Source organism: Crotalus tigris, unplaced genomic scaffold, assembly GCF_016545835.1.
Source record: "Crotalus tigris isolate CLP2741 ecotype Arizona unplaced genomic scaffold, ASM1654583v1 scf7180000018371.15429387391:27106975, whole genome shotgun sequence".
Classification (NCBI taxonomy): domain Eukaryota; kingdom Metazoa; phylum Chordata; class Lepidosauria; order Squamata; family Viperidae; genus Crotalus; species Crotalus tigris.
The window spans coordinates 5,258,658-5,282,421 of NW_024096970.1; positions in this window are offsets into that span (position 1 = coordinate 5,258,658).

The window sequence follows — 23,764 nt, forward strand, 5'->3', positions numbered from 1 at the left end:
GTATTTGTATTGTGTTATTTGAAGTAGCACATAGGCCTATTCCCAACAGAATATTAACCCCTTGCCAAGCAGAATGTGGCATTTGTGTTGCATTTAAATTTAACTGGTGGCACCACAGCAATTCCTTGAGCTAATTTTCAGCCTGCAATGTGTCAGAATGCACAGCAGATGGCAGTGCATAACATAACATAAATGAAGTTTAACGGATGCCCCCTCTGAAGGTAAGCAAGGAACAAGCAAAAATGTTTTTATTGCAGTAGATGCCATCATGGTTTTCCCTGATTCTTCACAAACCAAGGAAAAGACCTCCATTAGATAAAATTCAGTCAAATATAGATCATATCTGGCAAATCGGGAATGATATATCAGCGAAGAAGCAATGCCTGTGATTTTACTAGTTTCAGAAAATGACTGTTGGGGAATGTTATAATCCATGTTTCAGCACTGGTGGCTGTTGGCATTTGGCATCCAAAACTGAGACTTTTTCCCCCCAAAGGGGAAATATCTCTTTTTTGTTGATAGGCACTATGAGAGGCCAATAAATAACTACCGTGATAACAATACCTTTTAAAGTAGTCGGACTCATAAGGGCAGGTAGATTAAAAAGAAAATCTAATAAATAAATAAATAAACAATTTTGAGATTCTTTCTTCAGAGCAATTAGATCCACCTACTTCAGATAAGCAGCATAGTTCAAAAGGACTTTATACCTCAGCAGAGTTTAAGCTGATTCTTGGTAACCTAAACAGAAATAAAAGCTAGAATATATAATAATGCATCAAAATAGCCAAACAACCCCACTGACAAAAGTATTAAACACCAATCACCCTCTGGAAGAATTTCATCTTCAACTTTTTTCTAGAAGGGGGATAACATCAGAGAGAGTCAAATGTCCAGCGAGCCAGTGCAGCTTGCGGAGTAATGGGTTACATGGGCACAATGAGATGGGTCTATGACAGCTTGCCACAGCCAATTTTCCATGGCCATCTCACCTCAGCCATCTTGCTGCAACCAATTTGCTGCAGCCAACTCACTGCGGGACAGCTTGCCATGGCCAACTCATTGCAGAACAACTTGCTGCGGGACAAGAGTTACAGTAATATCAAAGAAATAGTCCAATAGAATAATTAAAGAAAGGATGCTAAAGGAGGGACAAAATAAAATGTGAATGACAACAATTAAAATAACTTTTAAAACAATTTTAAATAGTTAAATTGAATTGTTGAATTGTCCCACAGCAAGTTGCCCCAGGGTGAGTTGGTCGTGGTGAGTTGGTTGTGGTGAATTGTCCCATTTCATAATAAGATACATTCTGGACCAAATGAAGCTTATAATGATCATCTAGCATATTCCACTAGTCCACTATGCAACAATGAAAATATCAGTGGGAACTAAATATTAAATTTATCATTGATATTGGTGGGATTCAAATATATGAACAACTGGTTCTCTGTCTGGATGCCGCTTCCGGAAGACCATTCTGGGCCTGGACAACAAAAAATTAGCTACCAGTTCTGCTGAAGTGGTGCAAACCAGCTGAATCCCACTATTGAAATTACGCTTAGAGAAAACTGGTGCAAGCAGGACTGGCACAATGGGCACAATAGCTTAGTCCCTTAAAAGTATTTTAATGTTTTTTTAAAAATGATATAGAAGTTATTTATTTTTGTGGCTTGCTTTTTGACTTTGAAAATAATCACCAAAAATACAAAATGAATGAATTTTCAGGCCCCAGGCCTCAATGCATTTGCTTCCATTCCGCCCACATATTGCTACTATGTTTCTTACTATTGTAATGACAAAGCAAAACTCAGTAAGAGTTAACAAATTGAATAGCAAACTGGTGATCTTATTTGTAAGGTGTGAATACTAAACCTTAATAACTCCAATGATACATGATAGACATCATAACTGATCAGTAGCAAATAATTAATAGTATACTGTAATGCATACATTATATAAATATAATATATTATTAGCATTTTCTATTTCTTTGTAGAAATACAAGTAAAGCATTGAAAATAAGTTGAAGTATAATGTTAATACTATTATTTTAATGGAGGGGGAGGCCTACAAAGGCAAAAGTGCCTAAGGCCCACAAAAGTTATAATATGGTCCTAGGTATAAGGTGTTCTGCCACTGATATATTATTCTAGTGTGATTGCCCAGATAGATAAATTATTTTCTAAAAACAGTTGGAAATGCAATAATCCAGTTGGATTATTCTTTCATACTTGGAGAAAATGATGTAAAGTACAACAATTCTGGAAAGTGATTTATTATAGAAAGAAACAAACCATAAGGATGGGAATTTCATTTTCCAAAAGCTATTTTTCTTTATTTTACTAAACATTACTAAACTCTATATCATACAAGGTATACTAAATTAAATCTGTATATGATATAACATGGATGTCTTTTATTGGAAATCATACATTATGTCTTTAGCAGAATGGCAAACTAAGCTGTGGAAGTATACATCAGTGTCAAAAATAATTTCTTATATGAAAAACAAGTGTGACAGAATTTTTATGGATTATAATTCTACAGATGGACTTGTATCACATCCAAAGTTTGAATTTCTCTAAACTTGAGGCTTTAAAATATTAGTTTCTGTTTGAATCATTAAATAAGGGTAACATTTTTAGATTTTAGATAGGAACTTTTAATACTACATTCTGTTTTATAATTCATTATTCTAGCTTCTTTAGTTAATTTTGGAATATTGATTTGAATTTAATAATAGTTTTGAAATCTCAAATTAATATCAGAAACTTGAACATGCAACAGTGTTGAAATTTTAGTTCAATTTTATACAGATTGTCTTTTCTGTTTACTTTCTGTTTTATAATTTTTTTCCCTGTATTCCCTTTTGATAACATTGCTACATATCTATTAAAAGAAATAACTTAAAAAAACATCCAGAGTGCTTCTTATACATTATCTCAGGAAAAGTCTAATAAACTAGCTCCATAGATTTTGTTCTTATACATGAAAAATATGGGTTTTGAATTAGGATCTTCTTTCCTTGGAGGAAAGATTATCATTTTAATAAACAGGCTTAAAAATGGAAGACAGCTTGAAGTTCTAAGAATACTTCCAAATGCAGATAGGTTACAAAGGAGAGGGTTATTTTTTTTTGTAAAGAAATGACATTTTGCCACAAGAAGATTTGTCCTCATAAGCGATGCTGACAATACATAAAAAGCAGCAAATAGATTTCAAAAGAAAGATGACGGGCTGCCCTATCTCGTAGGAAGAAACATTCACAATGTGAAACCTGGGTTGAGACACTGCTTTCATTCACATTGTATATCTGTTGTCACTCTGTCTATGGAGATTCTCAGTCATCCAGGTCATGGTTGTCCCCAGTGCTTTTTTTTGTAAAAAAAAAAAAAAAAAAGGTGCCGGAACTCACACATGTCAGACAACCCGCCTTGCCTACCTACAAGGTTCCATCCAAAAAATGTGCCGGAATTCCGTTCTGGGCATTCTATGAGAAAAAAAAAGCCATGGTTGTCCCAAAGGTGCTTTTTCAGAAGGCAACTGGACTTTCTTTTTCCTTGAAGGCATTTTGCTTCTCATCCAAGAAGCTTCTTCAGTTTTGATCTGAAGAACTGAGGAAGCTTCTAGGATGAGAAGTGAAACATTTTCAAGGAAAAGCAAAGTCCAGTTGCTTTTTGAAAAAGCACCTTTGAGATTATTTTCACTGTCTTCAACTTGTGTACTGTGTTTCTTTCTGATTATTTTGTTATTTTTTTGCCATTGGATAAAATTTGATCTTAAGGAAATAAACAAACATTCTTGAGTAAATCCTACTATCGATGTTTGCACCCACACAGTTTTCCTGATAGTATTACGAAAGTGATTTCCCATTATCACCTTCTAAGATATTTTTTCAGCTTCTTAGTCTGGCCAACAACGCTGGAATTCCCCAGGGCTCCCCCATTCAAGTATTAACTAGAGCTAACTCAATGTAACTTTCAAGGTCAGCTAGGTGCCACCACTTAGGTGATGCTCTGTGTATTCAGTGAAGAGGATTACAACCTACAAAAGCTTCTGTGATGATGCTAAGCTTTAAAGTGTCACAAGAGTGGCATTTCTGTGCAGAGGACTCACCAGTGCTTCCAGGTTGAAGAAATCAGTCTGCTATTGGTGAGCAAGTTTCCTAACCATTCATGTGAAATTTTCAGTGTTACAGAAAACATGGTAAAACTGAAGATATCAAACAGATTCTCCTGCTTTCTGTTTCAATCATATAATGTGACATCAAGCAATAAAGCATGCATGGGGAAAAATACACAGGAATGTTGTAATGGAGTTTGCCATGTGCACAAATTACAGTTATGTCCTATCATACAGACATGTTCCTTCTGGAAAATTTCCAATGGATGCTCTGCTTCCACGAGAGGGATATTTTTCCTTTAATTATTCCATTTTGGAAGAGGGCCAATTTGGTGTAGTGATTAAGGTATCTGGCTAGAAATTGGGAGACCATAAGTTTCAGTCCTGCTTTACACCCAAAGCCAGCTGTGTAATTTTTGGTCAATCACTCTCTCTCAGCCCTAGAAAGGAGGCAATGACAAACCATTTCTGAAATCTTGTCAAGAAAACTGCAGGGACTTATTGAGGCAATCACCAGGAGTAAAAACTAACTTGAAGGCACCCCCTCCCACCCCTAAAAACATTGTTGCTCAAATGGGACAATGTGGTCTTCAAGGAAGAATGGTAAAATGGTAAATGGTAAATCTGCTCCCCTGAGAGCTTAGGTCAGTGGCAGTTATTTGGGGGTAACTGGGTAACAGAGCTACTTGTCTAAGATCCAGTTTGGGACTGCTACTGCCCAGGAACTTGTGTAAAATAAATCTGGGTTTTATTATTTGAAACTGGAAACAAGGGTAATTGGGTCAAACAGTTGATGAACTACTGACCTAGGTCTTACCTTTTGGCCTGATGACTACTTCCTGGTCAGCTGCTACTGTCAGGATGGATACTTGTGGAAAAACTTTGTCATCATAGAACCATTGCCTTGGCTAATTTTTGGCCTTAGTTCCAACCTGGCTACAAAGAAGGCAGAGTGTGATGCTTCTCTTTAACTTTCATACTCCAAATAACTATGTAAGCAAAAAGAAATGAAGTTGTCAAGAAAATAAAAGTGCCAAAAAAGGAGACTCAAAGCTTTCACCCCTAGTTCCCATGTAGTAGTTACCCATTTTAGCCATGTAGTTACCAATACTTACCCATGTAGTATGGCTGTATGTATTACTATCATCCTTTTCTTCTCTTCTACTACCGTCTCCTTATGGCTATATTACTTTGTTGTTTATATGTACACTGAGAGCTTATGCACTGGAGACAAATTCTTTGTGTCCAAGCACACTTGGCCAATAAAGCTATTCTATTCTATTCTATTCTATTCTATTCTATTCTATTCTATTCTATTCTATTCTATTCTATTCTATTCTATTCCCAAAGGGAAAAATGAAAAGGGACATTATTTTTCTGATCAAACTGAAACTGGAACAATACAAATAATTCTATTTCCAAGTTATACATACTAGAATACTATGCTTATGTGATTTGGCACAACTTTCATTTCTTTTATGACTTTTTCCTGTTCTTGTATTCCCATGATGGATGTATGCAATCATGATGTGATGGTTGATGATCCTGTGAGTGTTATTGATTCATTGATGCACAAATGATTTCCTATGCCAATATCATACATCATGTAAGAATCTCTCTACAATCCTGTATACCAGTAAGTTAATATCATTTTTTAATCATGTTTTCTTAACCTCAATTGATCCCTTTCCAAAGACAGTTGTAGTGTTTAGGTTTCATAGGAATTATGTTGTTTGACCATCTATTGTAGCATTAGTATAATGATGATCAACAATGGAATTTGCCAAATATGCAGATAGATATACTTGGAAATAAAAAAAGAGATCATTTTTACCAGTGACAGTGTGATTTAATTTTCTTTTCTTTTGGGGGGGATGGGTGTGTGAAGTTTGATTTAAAAACAGTAACCCTCATAACAAATAGTTGTATTGCACATAATGTTCCTTTATAAGCTGTGAACAAAATGTCAGTTCTTAGTTCTCATTCATATTCATAATTATCAAATGGAATAATCTTCAATAAATAAAAAAAGATATCCTGTTAACTCAAGCATTGCCAATTCGGCGACATGATCCAACATTAGGGAATAAGTCTCCAAGCTACTGATTCTACTTTGAGAAAACAACCCTGTGTGGATAAACTTCTTGTACAAATCAGCTAGTGGCATCCTGTAATAACAGTGAATATTTTTCTCAGTGGCTCCATCAGGCATGAGCAATATATTTTGTGAGATGTACAGAGTTTGGATTAGAAACTACACAAAGCCTGTTAATTCATGCTCTTTGTTACTATGCTGACGGATCAGGGCAGTTCCTGAGGGTCAGTTTCTCAGCTGAAGAGCTGTTTTTCAAAAAATGACTTTAGCACAAAAGAACTTTTTAAATCAGTCCAGCTTCAACAAAGAAAAACACACACATACAGACACACACACAGACACACATATAACGGATTCTTCTTCTCCCAGATAGAAGGAAAAAACCAGCCAGGGAGGTACTGTCTGTCTCTCAACAAGATTGTACTTCTAGCAAAAACATTGTTTATTCTTCTTGTGGTTTTCTTATAAAGTGTCCTTTCTATGACCTCACTGAAGGAGTATCAAAAGCCATGAAATATGTCCAGGTTATGTCTTAATGCTGTGAATTTTAATGTAATAAACCCAATTTCTTTTAGTGCTTAAAAAGGCAGCTGAGATTTTCATCTTGAGTTATTGCTTGTCTCGATGAAACTGTCTAATCAATCTAGTTTCCAATGGCCTGGTAGTTTCCATGTCAGAAAATACAGAGCTCAATATATCCATTCTTTGTCATCATTTTTCACACATCCCAAAATTTTATAGCTTGAAAGGTTTGATTTTTATAGCTTGAAGAATTCATTTCCCAAGAATTCATTAAAACACATTTGCTGATGAATCTCGGTTGAAGATCTGTACTGATCTTAAGAATGAGAATTCAGTAGTTCCTAATCTGTATGGTGGAAAATGACCTAATGTTTATAATATTATTACATGTTAATATTAAAAATTATGAATATAATTATTGCAATAGAGAAACATATGGATGATGAGTTCATGTTCTCTAATTCTTCATGATCTGTTATACGAGTTGATTACTTGCATAAGATTTCTGGGTCAATGAATTGTACATTATATTTTATCTATCTTTCCTTTACTTATTCTTCATTCTATACTATATTATTCTTCAGCATATAATTAGATATGATTGGATTCAGTTTAGTAATTATTACAGAAGATTTATTTGTTTCATTGGTTTGCATCCTGTTGTACTGCTGGAATTGTCTCCATGGAGAGATCTGAAAACCATTGTATGTGTAATGTAGATATCTCGCCAACTCATTTTGAGATCTGGAGATTTTCCACACAGTCATGGCCATTTCTAACAAAAGAAAAAAATGCTGACATGGAATTGCACTATGCCGCAATCACGTTCTAGGCTGTTGACGGTCTGTTTAATAGCAATAGCACTTAGACTTCATACTACTTTACAGCCCTCTCTAAGTGGTTTACAGACAGCATATTGCCCCCAACAATCTGGGTGCTCATTTTACCAACCTTGGAAGGATGGAAGGCTGAGGCAACCTTGAGCCAGTCAGGATCGAACTCCTGGCAGTGAGCACTGAGTTAGCCTGTAATACTGCATTCTAACTACTGTGCCATCATGGCTCTTAGTATATTAATACATTAACTATGTGAGAAGACATTGATAATTTTAATTCATTTCTATTGCTTTCCACACTATGTTATGCCCCACATCTTGTAATAGGCATTTGCAATCCATCTTACTCTCTCAATAATAGTAGCATTTGGGGAGTATATTGGGATAAGAGACTCCCTTATCACATTTTTCAGCTTAGTAGTAATAAATAGTAAGTTCTTATTAACTTTTTCTGTGTTTTGGTTGTTTTCACCCTTTCTGATAAAGACATTGTTGGCACAGAAGCAATTGGGTCCACATTGGTCTTCAGAGTTCTTCCTTTCTGAAGGGTTGATACCTATAACAACTGAGAGACTCACTATGTTTGTGTCAGTGTTTTACTAGGACAACAAAAAATGGTACTTTTGAAGTGTCACCACACCAACTCAGGTCCTTATGAATCTAGCTAGCTCCTATACCATGCCAACAATGTGGTAACTCTTCATTTGACAAATGTACACTTTCTAGGTATGCATAGAAACATCTCCAATGTATTTGTTCTGCTAGCAGGGGATTATAGGAAGTGTGGACTAAATCGATTAATAAAAGCTAGCAGAGAATCTTTTTTTAAATAATATTTTATTAGTTTTCTAATTTTACAATTAAGTAGTTAAAAAGCAATGTGGTGACTGGGTTAATCAATAATTCAATAACATACATAAATCTTTAGTACAAATCTCAAGTTACAACATCAGATATTTCCTTTCTTTTCCCCTTAATATCTACTATCTCATATTAGACTAATACAGTTCTTATTATTATCAACTAAGTAAAAACATCATTGCTACATTTATCAATAATTTTTAGCTTATACATATCTTACATTCAATCCTTATATACAATCAATGTTCTGTTATTGCTTTTTTCCCCAAGCTTTAATTTCCCACCAATATTCAAATTAACATTTGTTATTTATAATTTCCAAGCTTTAGGCAACTAAAGTTTCCCTTATCTCAACTTCTTCCTTTTCCCCTTTTCATAATAAAGTCTAATATTCTAAATACACATCTTATCTATTTGAATATAGTCTTGTTCTCTTTTCTAAAAGTTATCTATTTTTCACCATATTAGACCATCTAATTAATAATACAGTATCCCCTCTAATAAATCAAAACCATTATATATATATTGTCTGGATTAACCAATAAATCAATAACATATATCTTGTTACACATCTTACCTATTCAATTATAATGTTACTCTATTTTCTAAAATTTTTCTATTTTCCACCATATTCAACCCTCTAATTAGTAATATGAAATCCCTTCTAATAAATCAAAACCCTAATTTTCTTTAGCTTTCTGGCTTTCTTCCTTTGCCAACTAGCCTTCCATGTCAGTGCTTTTGAATCACCAAATAGTTCTCCCTCTATTATTATACATATTATTTGAAATAAGAAAGACCATTTGGTTGCAGGTTTTTTTTGAAGAACTAGCCCATTTGTATTCATTTGATCGCACCCCTATTACCCACAACTGTCCTAACAGGTTTATCTTCCATTCAATCTCTTCTTCCTTTTCCTCAAATTTCTTTTGATTTATGCAGTGCTTTTTTTGTAAAAAAAAAAAAAAAAAGGTGCCGGAACTCACACATGTCATACAACCCACCTTGCCTACCCTAAAAGGTTCCATCCAAAAAAGGTGCCAGAACTCTGTTCTGGGCGTTCTATGACGAAAAAAAGCCCTGGATTTATGTAAAAAGTCTTTTCCATTTTCAGTGTTGTCACTCCCTTTTCTGATTTTTCCATTGGCTGGATCTGTTGGTCAATTGAGTCCTCTGTCTTAGTGTTTAGTTGTTCCACTTCTCCTGTTCTTTTCTGCATTGTTAGTTCTTTGGTTATAGTCAAGATCTGGGTTTGTATATATCTAAGCTGGCATCTTGTTCCTTTATGTTGCATCTTATTTTGTCACAAGCTGAAAGAATTGTTTCATGTATTGATTTTTTTTCCTGATCTTCATCCATATTCTCTTGATAATGTATTAAGTTAAAGACTTTAGAATCAAACGTTAAAAATAGTTTTTTGTTTTTTATAACTGGGTATGGGACATCTATTTCACATGTTATAGGTGGTCTTTATAGTGGAAATTGTTTGTCAAGTAAGAATTTATAGTCCAAGGTTCAACTTGTGTAATAACAGATGCTTCTCATGTAAAGAAATAGGAAAACAATTCCCCACGTATAGCTCTGAAAGTCAGTAAAGGTTTACATTCATAGTTCAAACAGGCTAGATATGCCACCCAGAAGTTCCTTTTTTGCAGTTAAGTTTTTCATAGATGGTATCTGTCAAGGTCAGAAACGTTTTTTCTGGAGTCTGGGCTTCAAGCCAAGTCTCTTTTAGGCAATAACAAGTTGTAATACCATATTTCGCCACAAAATATCACTGATGCCATTTAAAGCTTTTTAAGTCCAAAGTTTTTATGATAGTTTTTCAAGTTTTATTTCTTTTTTTAGATAAAAAAAAACTATCTCCAGTAAGAGTAGGAAAACTTTTAATCTGCAAGTTTCAAAAGCATATACATCCAATTAGATTAAAATTATTTTTACAGTTGCTCTGATTCCCCTGGGTAGTTAGTTGCTGCTTTTCTTAGAGGGTGGGGTAGAAGTTCCCTTCCCTCTCTCCTCACAGGGGGAAAATATTTTGGGGAGCTTTTACAGGAAAAGATACTTAAAGTCTTAAAGAGAAGATCAGATCTCACCCAGTTTCATCCGTGTTGCTTTAAAGGTGCTTGATAGTGATTTTTGACTTCGGCTGTCAGCAGCTTAGTGACGAGCCATATTGCTATGGCCGGTCTTTCCCCCCACTGGTTTGGACTGCCCCAGATAAAACAGAAGGGCCATCAACCTCCTGTGATCAAGGAGGTTGCTCGTTGCCCCTACAGGGCCACTTTCGACCCTTTTCAGGGTCCCCCAGTGGGATGAATTTGGACACGAAAGACAGAGCTCGTCTTCCAGTGTCTGCAGTGCTGCGATGGCAAATCAGAAGACTAGCACAGAATCTTATCATACCTATCATAATATCGTAGAGCTATTGTTAAAGATTCAAATGCAGAAAGGGTAACTCAATAGATTAGCATCTTTAAAATTTCAGGTAACAAAAATCATTTCTCCACAAATCTGATACTCCAATATTTTAGTATAATATCATTTTATGTTCTATTTCACTAAAATTAACAGCAGGTTCTATGGAACAAAATATAGGGCAATTTTTAAAAATGGATTTGAATGTATGAATTGCTAGCAGCAGATAAAGATTGCATATGATTAATGTTGTTGCCAAACTCTTGTTTTACTCCTGTTGAGAGATCTAGCAAGACTGGCGTGCAATTAATGTGTTATATTTATAGCTTTGCAGACCTACAGGAATGGGGTTGCAGAACATTATAATTTCCATTTTACAAACCAAACATACAGTAGATAGAAAATGTTTGTGTGATGGAAACCAAGGAGTTAAATGAATACATTGTGGGGGATTGTGAGATAAAATTGTTATTTTGAACTTATAAGAGTGTTAATAAACTTTAACAAAAAAAGGGAAACCAATTAGAAGCCAACTTATTCAATATAAGGTATAGAACTTATATTTTCATATCTTCACCTGATGCTTGGCTGTAGAAGCTTCTAAAGAACATTTTAAAAGATTATAATGTAATGTTAATATTTATATTTATATCAAAACATAAATGTTATTTTAGAAATTAAGTAATACAATAAGCATAAAATATATATTCTGTATGGCAGACACCTAGCTAGCTAGAGGCAAATATTGTTAGAGTCCTGCAGAAAAAAATGGATGGACTTGCTTGTTGGCTGTGTATAGAGGAACCAAATTTGTATGCTTTTATTTTTTTTATTTTATTGAAAATTTTTAAGATTTTACAATACAAAAACAAAACAATTTTCCCCATCCCTTCCCAACCCGCCCCTTCCCTCCCCCCGACTATCCCAGAGCTGGATATAGGCTTAATTAGAGTTTCTTCAAAAAATCTTAAGAAAAGTATAAAATATAAATAAATCTAGATACATTACTTAAACGATTAGTAAATAATTAACAACGATATATATGTAAAAAAGAAAAACATAAATACCAGAAAAGAAGAAAAAAAAGGAAATATATAAAGAATATGAAAAAAAATTAACTTTTCAATATAAGTTATAAAACTATAAACAAATCTAAATACATTACTTAAACAAGTTATAAAATAATTAAAGATAAAATATATATAAAAAAAGAGAAATAGAAAAGAGGAAAGAAGAAAATAATAATAATAATAATAATAATAAAAGGGTTTGGCTTTTCAAGAAAATTGGCTTTTCAATATAAGTTATTAAAAAGCTAAATAATATTTTTTAATATCCATCTTGTGTTGTATAAAATCTATCCATTTCCTCCATACCACAACATACTTCTCTTGAGATTGATCCTTCAGGAAAGCTGAAATCTTTGCCATTTCCGCCAGATAAGAAACTTTAAAAAGCCACTCTTGCAAGGTAGGCAGAGATTCCTTCTTCCAACATTGTGCTACTAACAACCTTGCAGCTGTGATTAAATTTAATATCAATGTGATATCTTTAGTATCACAATCTGTAACAATACCCAATAAAAACAATTGTGGGGTAAATTTTACCCTCCTTCTAAAAATTCTTTGAATATTCCACCATATCTTAATCCAAAAAGCTTTTATATTTTTACACGTCCACCAAATACGATAGTATGTAGCATCCAAACTTTCACATCTCCAACATTTAGGCTGTAGATCAGGATACATACGAGACATTTTTTGTGGATCAAGATGCCATCTATAAAACATTTTATAAAAGTTCTCCCTTAAATTTTGGGCTTGCATAAATTTAATGTTCCTCACCCAAATAATTTCCCAGGTATCTAATAGTACCGGTTCACCAAAGTGTTGTGCCCATTTAATCATACATTCTTTGACTAACTCTGTTTCTGAGTTCAATTCTACTAAGACCCCATAAATTCTCTTAATGTGAGTTTGCCTTTGATCTTTTATTTGTTTAAACAAATTCTCATCTTCTCTAAGCAAACCCACATTCCGATCTATCTTCCACCTATCCATTATTTGTCTGTAGTGAAACCATGAATATATAATATTTTCCTGTGCTAAATCTTCCATAGATTTTAACTGCCAAATTTTACCATCCCACCTGAGTAATTGTGCATAAGAAACGCTATCCATCCTGACCCCTCTTCTTATCCCTTCAATCGCATGCCATGGAATAGCCCATAGTGGAATTTTAAAATCATTTCTATAATATTTCCTCCAAACCCGAAGTAAGGAGGTCCTCATAATATGAGATTTGAAAACCCTATCAATCTTTTTATTAAAAATTAGATAGGCATGCCATCCAAAAATTAAATCCCAACCCTCCAAGAGGAGTATTTCCACATTTGTTAAATTAACCCAATCACTTATTAATGTTAAAACCACTGCATCATAATACAACTTCAAATTCGGTACCTTGAGTCCACCTCTCTCATGAATATCTTGTATAATTTTAAGTTTTACTCTAGGTTTTCTCCCTGCCCAGATAAATTTATAAATACCTTTCTGCCATTCATTTAAATTAAGCTCATTCTTTAAAATGGGTATCATTTGAAATAAAAAAAGAAACTTTGGCAACACATTCATTTTAATCGCCGCAATTCTTCCCAAAAGAGATAATTGCAGCTTTTCCCAATTTTTCATATCTCTTTGTATATTGACCCACAGCCTGTCATAATTATTTTTGTACAGTTTTGCATTGGAAACAGATAAAGTAACCCCCAAGTATTTTACCTTATTAACAACCTCAAAATCTGTCAGATTAACCAACACCTGCTTATCCAAATTAGTCATATTTTTAGGCAATATTTTAGTCTTATTATTATTAATTTTAAAACCCGAAACTCGTCCATATTGATATATCAGTTGTAATAACTCTATTACAGAATGAGTAGGTTGAGATAAGGTAACCACCAGATCATCTGCAAAAGCTCTTAGTTTATATTCTTTCCAAATTTGTATGCTTTTGTATAGAGGAACTGAATTTGTTCTTGTTTTGTTCTGTGCTGTGTTTTAATTGGTTGTTATATTGTGAGCCTTCCATGCCAGGAAAGAAATAATCAATTACTTTCCTTTCCATGGCTAGATATTGTAGGATGCATACTTCCAGCAGGATGATGAAAAGAGTACTGAAAGGATCTATCAAAAAATGCTCAGTATTGGCATTACACTCACCATGTAATTATGTAGGGATTTGTGACAAAGATGAAGGAACCCTGATTCGTAACTAGGTAGAAAAGGTAGTATGATTCGTTGCATAGTCAGCCAGATGTTCAGACTGGCATTTTTGTCCGCCTATCAAGTCTGCGATAGGAAGATCTGGATATTTGATGGTGTTACAGACATTGTCACAGAATGTAAGCTGTTCCAAGTAAAGCTGTCTTTTGCAATTGACCGATAGTGTATTTGTCATTATCATAATTGGTATAATTATCATTATTTTTATGAACTACTGGCTTTATTGCTGTTTTTCTAACAAGTTCAGTAGTGGAAAGTTTCTCTTGTCAATTCATCTCAGCTTCCAAATGGTCCAGAGGGATAAAGAGCTGTGAGAAAGAAAGAAAGAAAAAAAGAAAGAAAGAAAGAATCCAGCATTTCGATAGTGTGCCAGTGGACTGATTAAAAAAAATCAGTTAAAAAAGTGGGTTAGCTCAAGGAAAGAAAAATAATCATATCTCATAAAGTCTTCCTTCAAAAGAGATTAAAGAACTAAAGGAAGGAGTTTTTAGTTTAAGATGGTTCCTGTGTACACATATGTGAGTTTTTAAATTTATTTTATAGAATTATAGGTTGCCTGTCTCATCTACACAGACAGTTCACAGTTAAAGCAGAATAAAAACAATAAAAACAACCAGAATTATAAACAACGGGCATAATTAAAAACAGCAGCCAAGAAGGCTCACAACTATTTGAGTTAACACTTTTGCACTCATTACTTTTTGATGCTATAACTTTATAAAAGGCATTTGTAAGTATAAATAAGCAATAAACAAAAGCAAAGGGCTTTTTGGACTACAACCACTAGTATGAATAAGAGGCTGTCTTCATATAGCACTTGCCTATAAAGTCACCAAGAGTTGGACATGACAAAATGGTTGAAACAACAACAACTTCATTCCACACAAGTAATGAGATTCGTTAAAGATGTAAGGATTATGTAAATTTGTTCCCTTTGGGGAAGTTAAAGTTTCAGTGTACTAAATACTGGAAATACTAAATACTGGAAAAATATTGGCGAAATGATACAGAAAGACATAGACGGAGAATGCAATTGTTGCAGGATGGGTTGGGGATAACTCTCTATGCTCCTCTCTTCCAAAATCATGGATATTTCATGCTCAGGCTGAGGTAAACAGGATTTGGAGATCTGCTCTAAGATACAGCATGTGATAATATTGATTTTTTTTCAGCATTATTCATGTTCCAGTTTGCTTTATCATGTGCCCCCATTTCAGTTATATATGGCTAAGACAGAAAAAACAGCACAATTTATAATAAGCATTCAGAGCACCGTGTCTGTGATGAGACACATAAACATACTTGTCTTGCATGTTAATAAGAAACACTGAGTTATGCAATGTACAATGTAATGTATGTGAAATAAAATGTCACTTAATTAAACTATCATGTCTATAGTAACCATATTCTAAGACTGACTCTTTTTGGCTCTTCTAATTATTCATATTAACTCTAATTCTTATAGTAAACATGAGACAAAGGCACATTAAATCAGTCCATTTCAAGACTGAAATGACCTCTCCTTGAATAGTACATGAAAGATTTGTTAATGTTCTCATACAATGTTCAATGCATGCATTTATTCCTCAATAGACCCTAGTGGTAAATGTATAAGAGCTGGTGTATTTTGGGTTGATCAGAATTCTAGGCAAGAGGAAACACAGGCTTCAATTCTTACCAACACTTTGCTGACCGAATTCTGACATAATAAAGGGCAAAGAATAGTAGTTCATGTAATGTTAGCTTTATGAAACATGTCTCTAAAATTGTTTGTTGCATCAAAACAGGATTTCTGATTGTACTCATTTCATCAGATCTAGCAGAGAAGGCATGTTGTAGGTTCCATCAGTCATGGAGTGTCATCTGCCAGGACCCAGGAAGTGAACCATTTCTGTCATGGCACCTCTCCTTTCAAAAATAATTCAGCTGGAGATTACATTGATTCTGACCTTCCTGGTCTTTCAGAAAACACAGGATCAGGATCAGGTTCAGTGGTCGGATTCAGCCTGTTTGCACCAGTTTGGTAGAACTGGTAGCTAATTTTTTTTGTTGCCCAGGTCCAGAATGGACTTCTGGAAGTGGCATCCACACAGAGAACCGGTTGTTCACATATTTGAATCCCATCACTGATCAGGTTGTCAGTTAGAGCCTGTAAGATGGTTTAAGATGACCACTTCTGTATGGTTGGTTTTTATCTTGGCTGATGATTATGTATTTTACTTTTTGGTATTGGTTGTGTTTTTTCTAAGCTGCTGCTAATCACCCAAAATCACCATGATAAAATGGATGGCCATATAATTAAAACAAAACAACTGGTGGTGTCCTTGGTGCTCTATGAGCTTGGTTGTTTGTTCGCAGATGTTTTGTTACCAGATTAGGTAACATTTTCAGAATAGAAGGGAATGGTGTTTGCTTTCTGTTTATATACAGTAGCTTGTCTTGTCAGTGTTGATGGAGTGGTTGTTTTGTCTTTATTAGGTTGTTATTTACTGCTTGATTGTTTATCTGGTGTTGCTTTTGGTGTTAATCCCTTTTTATCTGGGTTTTGATTGCTGGTGAAGAGAGTATCTGGTCTTTTTTGTTTCCTTTTTAGCTGTTTTATTGTCTCTTCTAACTAGTGTGTAAATGCTGTTTTAATAAAGGAGAATATTTGTAGCTCAGAGTTGACATGAGGGGTCCTTGGTGCTCTCTGAACTTGCTTGTTTTCTTGCAGATTTTTTTTTTTTTTTGCAGACTAGCACTGATGATGTTGCCTAGTTTGGGTAATGAAATGTCTGCAAAAGAACAAGCAAGCTCAGAGAGAACCAAGGACCCAAATATTGTTTTATTTCTATGTGCTTCTCCATGGTTGAGTTGTCTTGAGTGCCAAGCCTTCAGGAATTCCCTAGCATTTTTTAAAATTCAGCTTGATTCAGGATGTTCACAGTATCCCAGTTGAAACTATGGATAAGCCTGTCCATGCGTTCTGAAATTAAGTGGCTGTTACAGTCCTTATACTTTCTGTTGTAGATGACTTTTGTTTTTTCTTCTTTGGCTACTGAGTCTTTTGGTTTACTTAAGACCTTTCTGTCTACGGTGATGCCACATGGTTGTAATAGTTTGATGGAAATAAAATAAAATTTTCACCACAGATTTAGAGAGTTTGTTGCTTCAGATGCTTTGATATGTTCAACCATATCCAGTTCAGTAGTGTATTATATATTTTATTTTATATATTAAAATATACATTCAGTACCTCATATTTTACATGAGTGAACAGAAGGAGAAGAAAGGCAAACAACAAATGCAACAAACAATGGGAAATTAAATGTCCATTTGGCATGATAATAATAATAATAATAATAATAATAAAAGTTGGAAGGGACCTTGGAGGTCATCTAGTCCAACCCCCTGCTCAGGCAGGAAACCCTATACCATTTTGGACAAATGGTTGTCCAGTTTCTTCTTAAAAACTTCCAGTGTTAGCGCATTCACCACTTCTGGAGGCAGGTTGTTCCAATGGTTAATTGTTCTAACTGTCAGGAAGTTTCTCCTTAGTTCTAGGTTGCTCCTCTCTTTGGTTAATTTCCACCTGTTGCTCCTTGTCCTACCTTCAGGCGCTTTGGAAAATAGCTTGACTCCCTCTTCTTTGTGGCAGCTCCTGAGATATTGGAACACTGCTATCATGTCCCCCCTCGTCCTTCTCTTCATTAAACCAGACATACCCAATTCCAGCAACCGTTCCTTATATGTTTTAGCCTCCAGTCCACTAATCATCTTTGTTGCTCTTCTATGTACTCTTTCTAGAGTCTCAACATCTTTTTTACACTGTGGTGACCAAAACTGGATGCAGTATTCCAAGTGTGGCCTTACCAAGGCATTGTAAAGTGGTATTAATACTTCACGTGATCTTGATTCCATCCCTCTGTTAATGCAGCCTAGCACTGTGTTGGCTTTTTTGGTAGCTGCAGCACACTGCTGGCTCATATTTAAATGATTGTCCACTAGAACTCTGAGATCCCTCTCACAGTTACTACTATTGAGCAAGGTACCCCCTCTACTATACCTGTACATTTGGTTTTTCTTGCCTAAATGTAGAACCTTACTTTTTTCACCATTGAATTTCATTTTGTTAGATAGCGCCCAGTGTTCAAGTCTGTCCAGATCCTCCTGTATCCTAAGCCTGTCTTCTGGAGTGTTGGCTGTTCCTGCCAGCTTGGTGTTGTCTGCAAATTTAATGAGATATAAAGATGAACATCTTTATATCTCATAGATAGTAGGGTTTAACCCATGATCCAGATCTTCATTGTTGTTCAGAACACTCAGATAAATAAATTACACATTACAGAAATGTATGCCATCCTGCCCAGTGTCTTATTTCATTCGTTTAACTATGAATAAAAATAAAAAGGGAACTGTCCTGTGAGAGTACTATCTTTTATTGACATTGCCAGTAGCACTCTAGCTGGTTATGAGCCGCTGATTTCTGAAGGCTACCCATCCATATTGTAAGCACACAATCTAAATGTAAAATGGTCTGATTCAAATGAGTACACCAATTTAGTTTCCCCTTCCATACCATCTCATACCCTCCCCTCCTAAATCAAGCAACCACCCAAGCTCTTTGAGCAATTTTAATTTGTTTATTTATTCAATGTCTTTGCTAAAGAACTCAGGTATTAACTACAAAGCCTGTTCTCTAATTGTTGGAAAATTGATGGAAGAAACTCAACTTTTTTAAAAACATTCACAAGGCTCCAGCTATCTTTGTGTGTATGCATGGTCATGAATCACTTTCTTTCTGGCTTTTGGACATACATACATACATACTCATTGAATGGGCAAAACCATATCCATAATGGGCCTAATCCAAAAAAGTATTTTTAATGTTGAGATGAGGCTAAATATTTTTAAATCTGTCCTTTAAAATGTTAGCTTAGCAGTATTCAGCTTTTAAAAACAGAAATGGTAATGTGTGTTAGTGTGTAAATAGCTATATTATACAGTGATAAATGGGTGTATTCGGCTGAATGAACCCATTACCATTAAGTGCTTTCATTTAATAAAAATATACTACTAATATCCCTGTGAAGACACAGGATGTGTCTTCACAGGGATATTATGGAGGGACTGAGATATTTAAAGTTCTGGAAATAATGAATCTGTGCCTTTTCATATCAACCAATATAAAAGCAATCTGTCTTTTCTTGTCTCTCAAATATCATCAGTTGATGATGGCAGAAGAAAAGATTGTTAATTAGAACTGGAACATCCACAATTAGGGATTGTGGAAAAAAAGATAATAAAGAATATAAGTGGCACCAGTAATATTTTCCTTTGATAAATCTCAGGAGATCAAATCTTGAACTGGTGGTAAAATGAAGGAGTGGAGATGATACTAAAACAAAGTGTCAAGCTATGATTTTCCACAGACACTGGGTAGGGTAAGATGTGATTGAAACCCAGCAAAATGGTACATTGATGTGTGGGAGGGTGTTGTGCCATATGTTTTTATTATGATTGGGGTTTTTGATGCTTTTATTGATTTGTGAGCCACCGTGGAATTGTGGTTACAATATGGGTAGCTATATAGTTCTTTAAAACAAACAAGCAAACAAATCAGAAAAACCTGCTTTCAGTTGATGAACTAAATGCATGTTTACAGCTCAGTATTTGAATTTTAATATTTATTAGAGTGGATTCAAATCTGCCAGTATGAGGGGGAAAACCCACTACATTTATTAGCTGTGCTGCTTAATCATGGAACAGAATCTTTAGTTGTAATCTGCTTTTCTGGCTGCCAGATACAGACAAAACAGGAACCCAGTGAGGTATTGCAAAAACAAAGCTTTTTTTTTCAGGCACTGTGTTGTTGATTGGTTGTTTTCCAGCCCCTAGGAGGAGACTGAAATGGGGCAAAAATAGTGGGAGTTTTGGGTTATTTCTTCAGGAGTGATTTATAGTATCTTCATAGCATGCACCAATTATTGTTGAAGTGACATAAAGCTTGTTCACATTCTTGTTATTTTGGCACAATGATAGTTGGACGACTGTAGAAGGCCTACTAAATTACTACTGTGAGAATGAGCTAAGTCCCTTTCCCACCACTGCTTCTGTAATGATTGTGATCCAGATTGGGCCACTGCCATTTTTATTTAAGTCTAGTTACAAGAAAGCTGGCCAGTTAGTCAGCTTCCAAAAAAGTCTTTGAGATGCCAGAGAAGATGACTGCTGCCAATAAAATTGAGGTAGCGTTTCATGTCTCTCAGAATTCTGCAAAACAACTATTGCCTTTATTAACATTTCTTTTATTAATGCACACACTTTAATTTTTCCTATAGTTACCCTCTCCACACAGAGAATAGGCATTCGTTGTTTTATTATTTTGAGTTTAAAGGTTAATCAGCCTATTTCAAATATTGACTATGTCTGAGTGGACTAATACAGTTAAATGGAAGGACTAGAATTTTCTTTTTTGATGGCGGGCATCCTCCTGTTGCCATGTTACCAGAATGTCACAAACTATTTGGTATAAGGCCGTTACTTGTAAGCATATGTGCCTCATTTTCACCCTTGAATTTGGAACTGTTCAAAACAATTTGAAAAGTGTCATAGAATTAGGCATAATTGCTACATTTATAAAGCATGACCTTTAATGTCTGATTCAGTGGAGTGGAGATGTTTATGCCCCTAGACTGATAGGTTCACATTATGTTAGTCTTTAATATTTCACTGTTTCAAGCTTTCATTTCCCTGAAGCTTTCCAGGCAAGATAACAGGGACTACTAAACTTTGGGGTAACCAAATATTATATTTGGTTTAAAAATATGATGGTGTATTAAAATCTTAATAATAATAATAATAAAATTTGTATTTGTGTCCACTACTTTCCAGAAAATTGGACTCCATGCATGTTTGGGATGAGAGGTTAAAAATATTACTGTTTGGAGATATCTTCACCATTCTTTCCTGAAGAAAATCTATTTATATGATCACTAATAGTCAACACTCACTTGATAACACATAATCAATCAACCAACCAACCAATCAATCAATCAATCAATCAATCAATCACCCCACTTCCCCTCTATGCTTTTGGAAAAAGAAGTTTTCAAATCATTGATACAGAGATGTGATGAAGTTTTTGAAGAAGAATTTCAAAATATTATTTTGGTTTTAAAGTTCATTAGAAAATAACATACTGCAAAGGAAAATGCCAACCTCAAATGTTATTTTAATTAATTCTGTAGGACTATCCCTGTCACATGCTTTCTCTTACACACAAGTTTTTGTGAAAAACTTGGCAGGAAGCTGCAGCCCTGTCTTCTGTTTGGAAATGTGCCACCAGACTAGAGCTAAAAAAGTAAAAAAAATGAGCTGAGAACAATTTGGGAGGATGGAGAGGGTAGAGAGAAAGAAACTCACTAGTTTGCCTTCTGTTAAATGAATCTCTTTGGTTGACTATTGAACTACACCAACTAAGCAACCATTTTTTGAGAGTGCCCACTAGTAAAGATTGATGGGATCCTGGTTATATTTTGCTTTCATTGGAGCTAACTCTTTGTTTATTTCCTCATTCAGATATTTATCTCTTCCTATGTCTCATTCCTGGGCAAATGTCTGAGTAAGTCATGTTGAGTTTCCTTTGCCAGGAGCAACAACTTCTCAGGCAGACCACACATACATGATGATTAGTTGGTTAGTGAAAAGAACAAAAATTATATTTTAATTTCAGTCCAGCACTGATTGCTTCAGTGGTAACTGGATCCAACAGATGGGGATGCTGAATGTTGAGATGACAATGGTATTTCTTCCAGGTGCTTTTAATATTGCATGCCACATAGAGTTGCCATGGTATTGGGTGGCCTTAACAATGTTATAAATAAAATAAATAAATGAATAAACTATGATGCCCTATTTTAGAACAAGAAAAATTGAGCTCCAGCCATTTACTGTATAATATGGAAAAAAACAAATATATATAACAGTTTTTGTTTTAAACAGAACAAGATGAACATTCAGACAATTAGAGCTATATGAAGAGTTCAATGCATTAATATGTCCAAAATATAATATTTATAAAATAAAGGTAAAGCTTTTAGAAATTGAACAAAATACATAAAATCAGCAATAACAATAATAATATCTAATGAATAGATGGTAATAATTTAAATAATTCTATCTGAGCAGTTTATGAAATGTTTATAAAATGGGGGTTAATTATAACTGAGAAAGATAGATATTTCAGTAACAGAGAAAAAGTATCTATCCTCTTGAACTTTCAAAGGATTCTCCTGGGCTCCTGCATCCAATGGATTGAGACTGGTTTGAGAAGATAGTCTTGGAAACATCTTGGAGCCAAGCCATTTGGGGCTTTCAAGATCAAAAGCACTCTTTGGATTTGTACTCAGAAATCAGTGAGAAATCAGTGCACAGCTGGAAGCACAGATGTAAAATGTTCCTTTTGGTGACTGGTTTCTGCATTCTGGATGGTTTTCAGAGACAGTCACATGACCATGCTACCACCCACATTGGAAGCATGACATACTTCCACCCACACTCTAGCAATAGTCCAGGGTGACCTCCAAGTGATGCTCAGTGGAGGGATTCAAATATGTGAACAACCGGTTCTCTGTGTGGATACCACTTCCTGAATTCCATTCTAGGCCTGGGCAACAAAAAATTAGCTACCGGTTCTGCCGAAGTGGTGCAAACTGGTTGAATCCCACCACTGAACCTGCTCCTTTAAGGATAGCACCACCACATCAAAAGATAAGACTTGAGACATATGGAACCTGCAATGTACAAACAGTAGCTCCACCATGCTTGGGTTCTGCTTCAGTCTGTTCTATCCCATCCAGACCCACCAGGTGTCTCTTCTCCCTTTCATCTCCTGGTTCTACAGGTCCTCAATAAAAACCAGGCAACCATTGATCAACACAGAGAAAGAATACTTGGGGCAATTATATCAGGGATCTGCAGCACTGGAAAGTCTTGTGAAACAGATCAGGATTGCAGCTTCGTCTGGAGTTCAGAAATGAAATGGAGTAGAATTGAAGCTGCCTAATCTTTCTTCAGCAAAATGAAAATGAACTATGCTTCCAGACACAATTCTTTGGGAATTTAACAGACTCCTATTCCATCAGCATTTAGAAAGTCTGTTAAGTTCCATCCTTTTTTAAATTAAACGATTTCAGTAACAATAGTAGTGCTATCTTTTTGTTATCTTTTAAAGTATTTATTCTATTTTTGTTTTAAAAGTTTGTTAGTCATTCTGAGCTTTTCTTAGGGTGGAAGGACAGGATATATATGGGCACACATCCCCATACACATGTATACAAAAATAGATACACATATAGTGGAGAACACATAGTTGAGACACCATTTCAAATTTCTTCCTTATTCCTTCCAAATAAATTCTAAATTTCTAAAAAACAAATCATTAAAGTGTCCTTTCCTTCTATCCTTGCCTATCTAAATTTTTCTTTCGACGTTTTCAGTTAATTTCTTTGGAAACCTAGTTGTTTTCTGAGGATCTGACCCAAATCTTCATACCAAATGAACATAGTTACCCTGTGTATTTAGGAATAGAACACTTGATGCATTGATATAATGCTTTATCCTGCTAAATCAACTTCAATATATTGA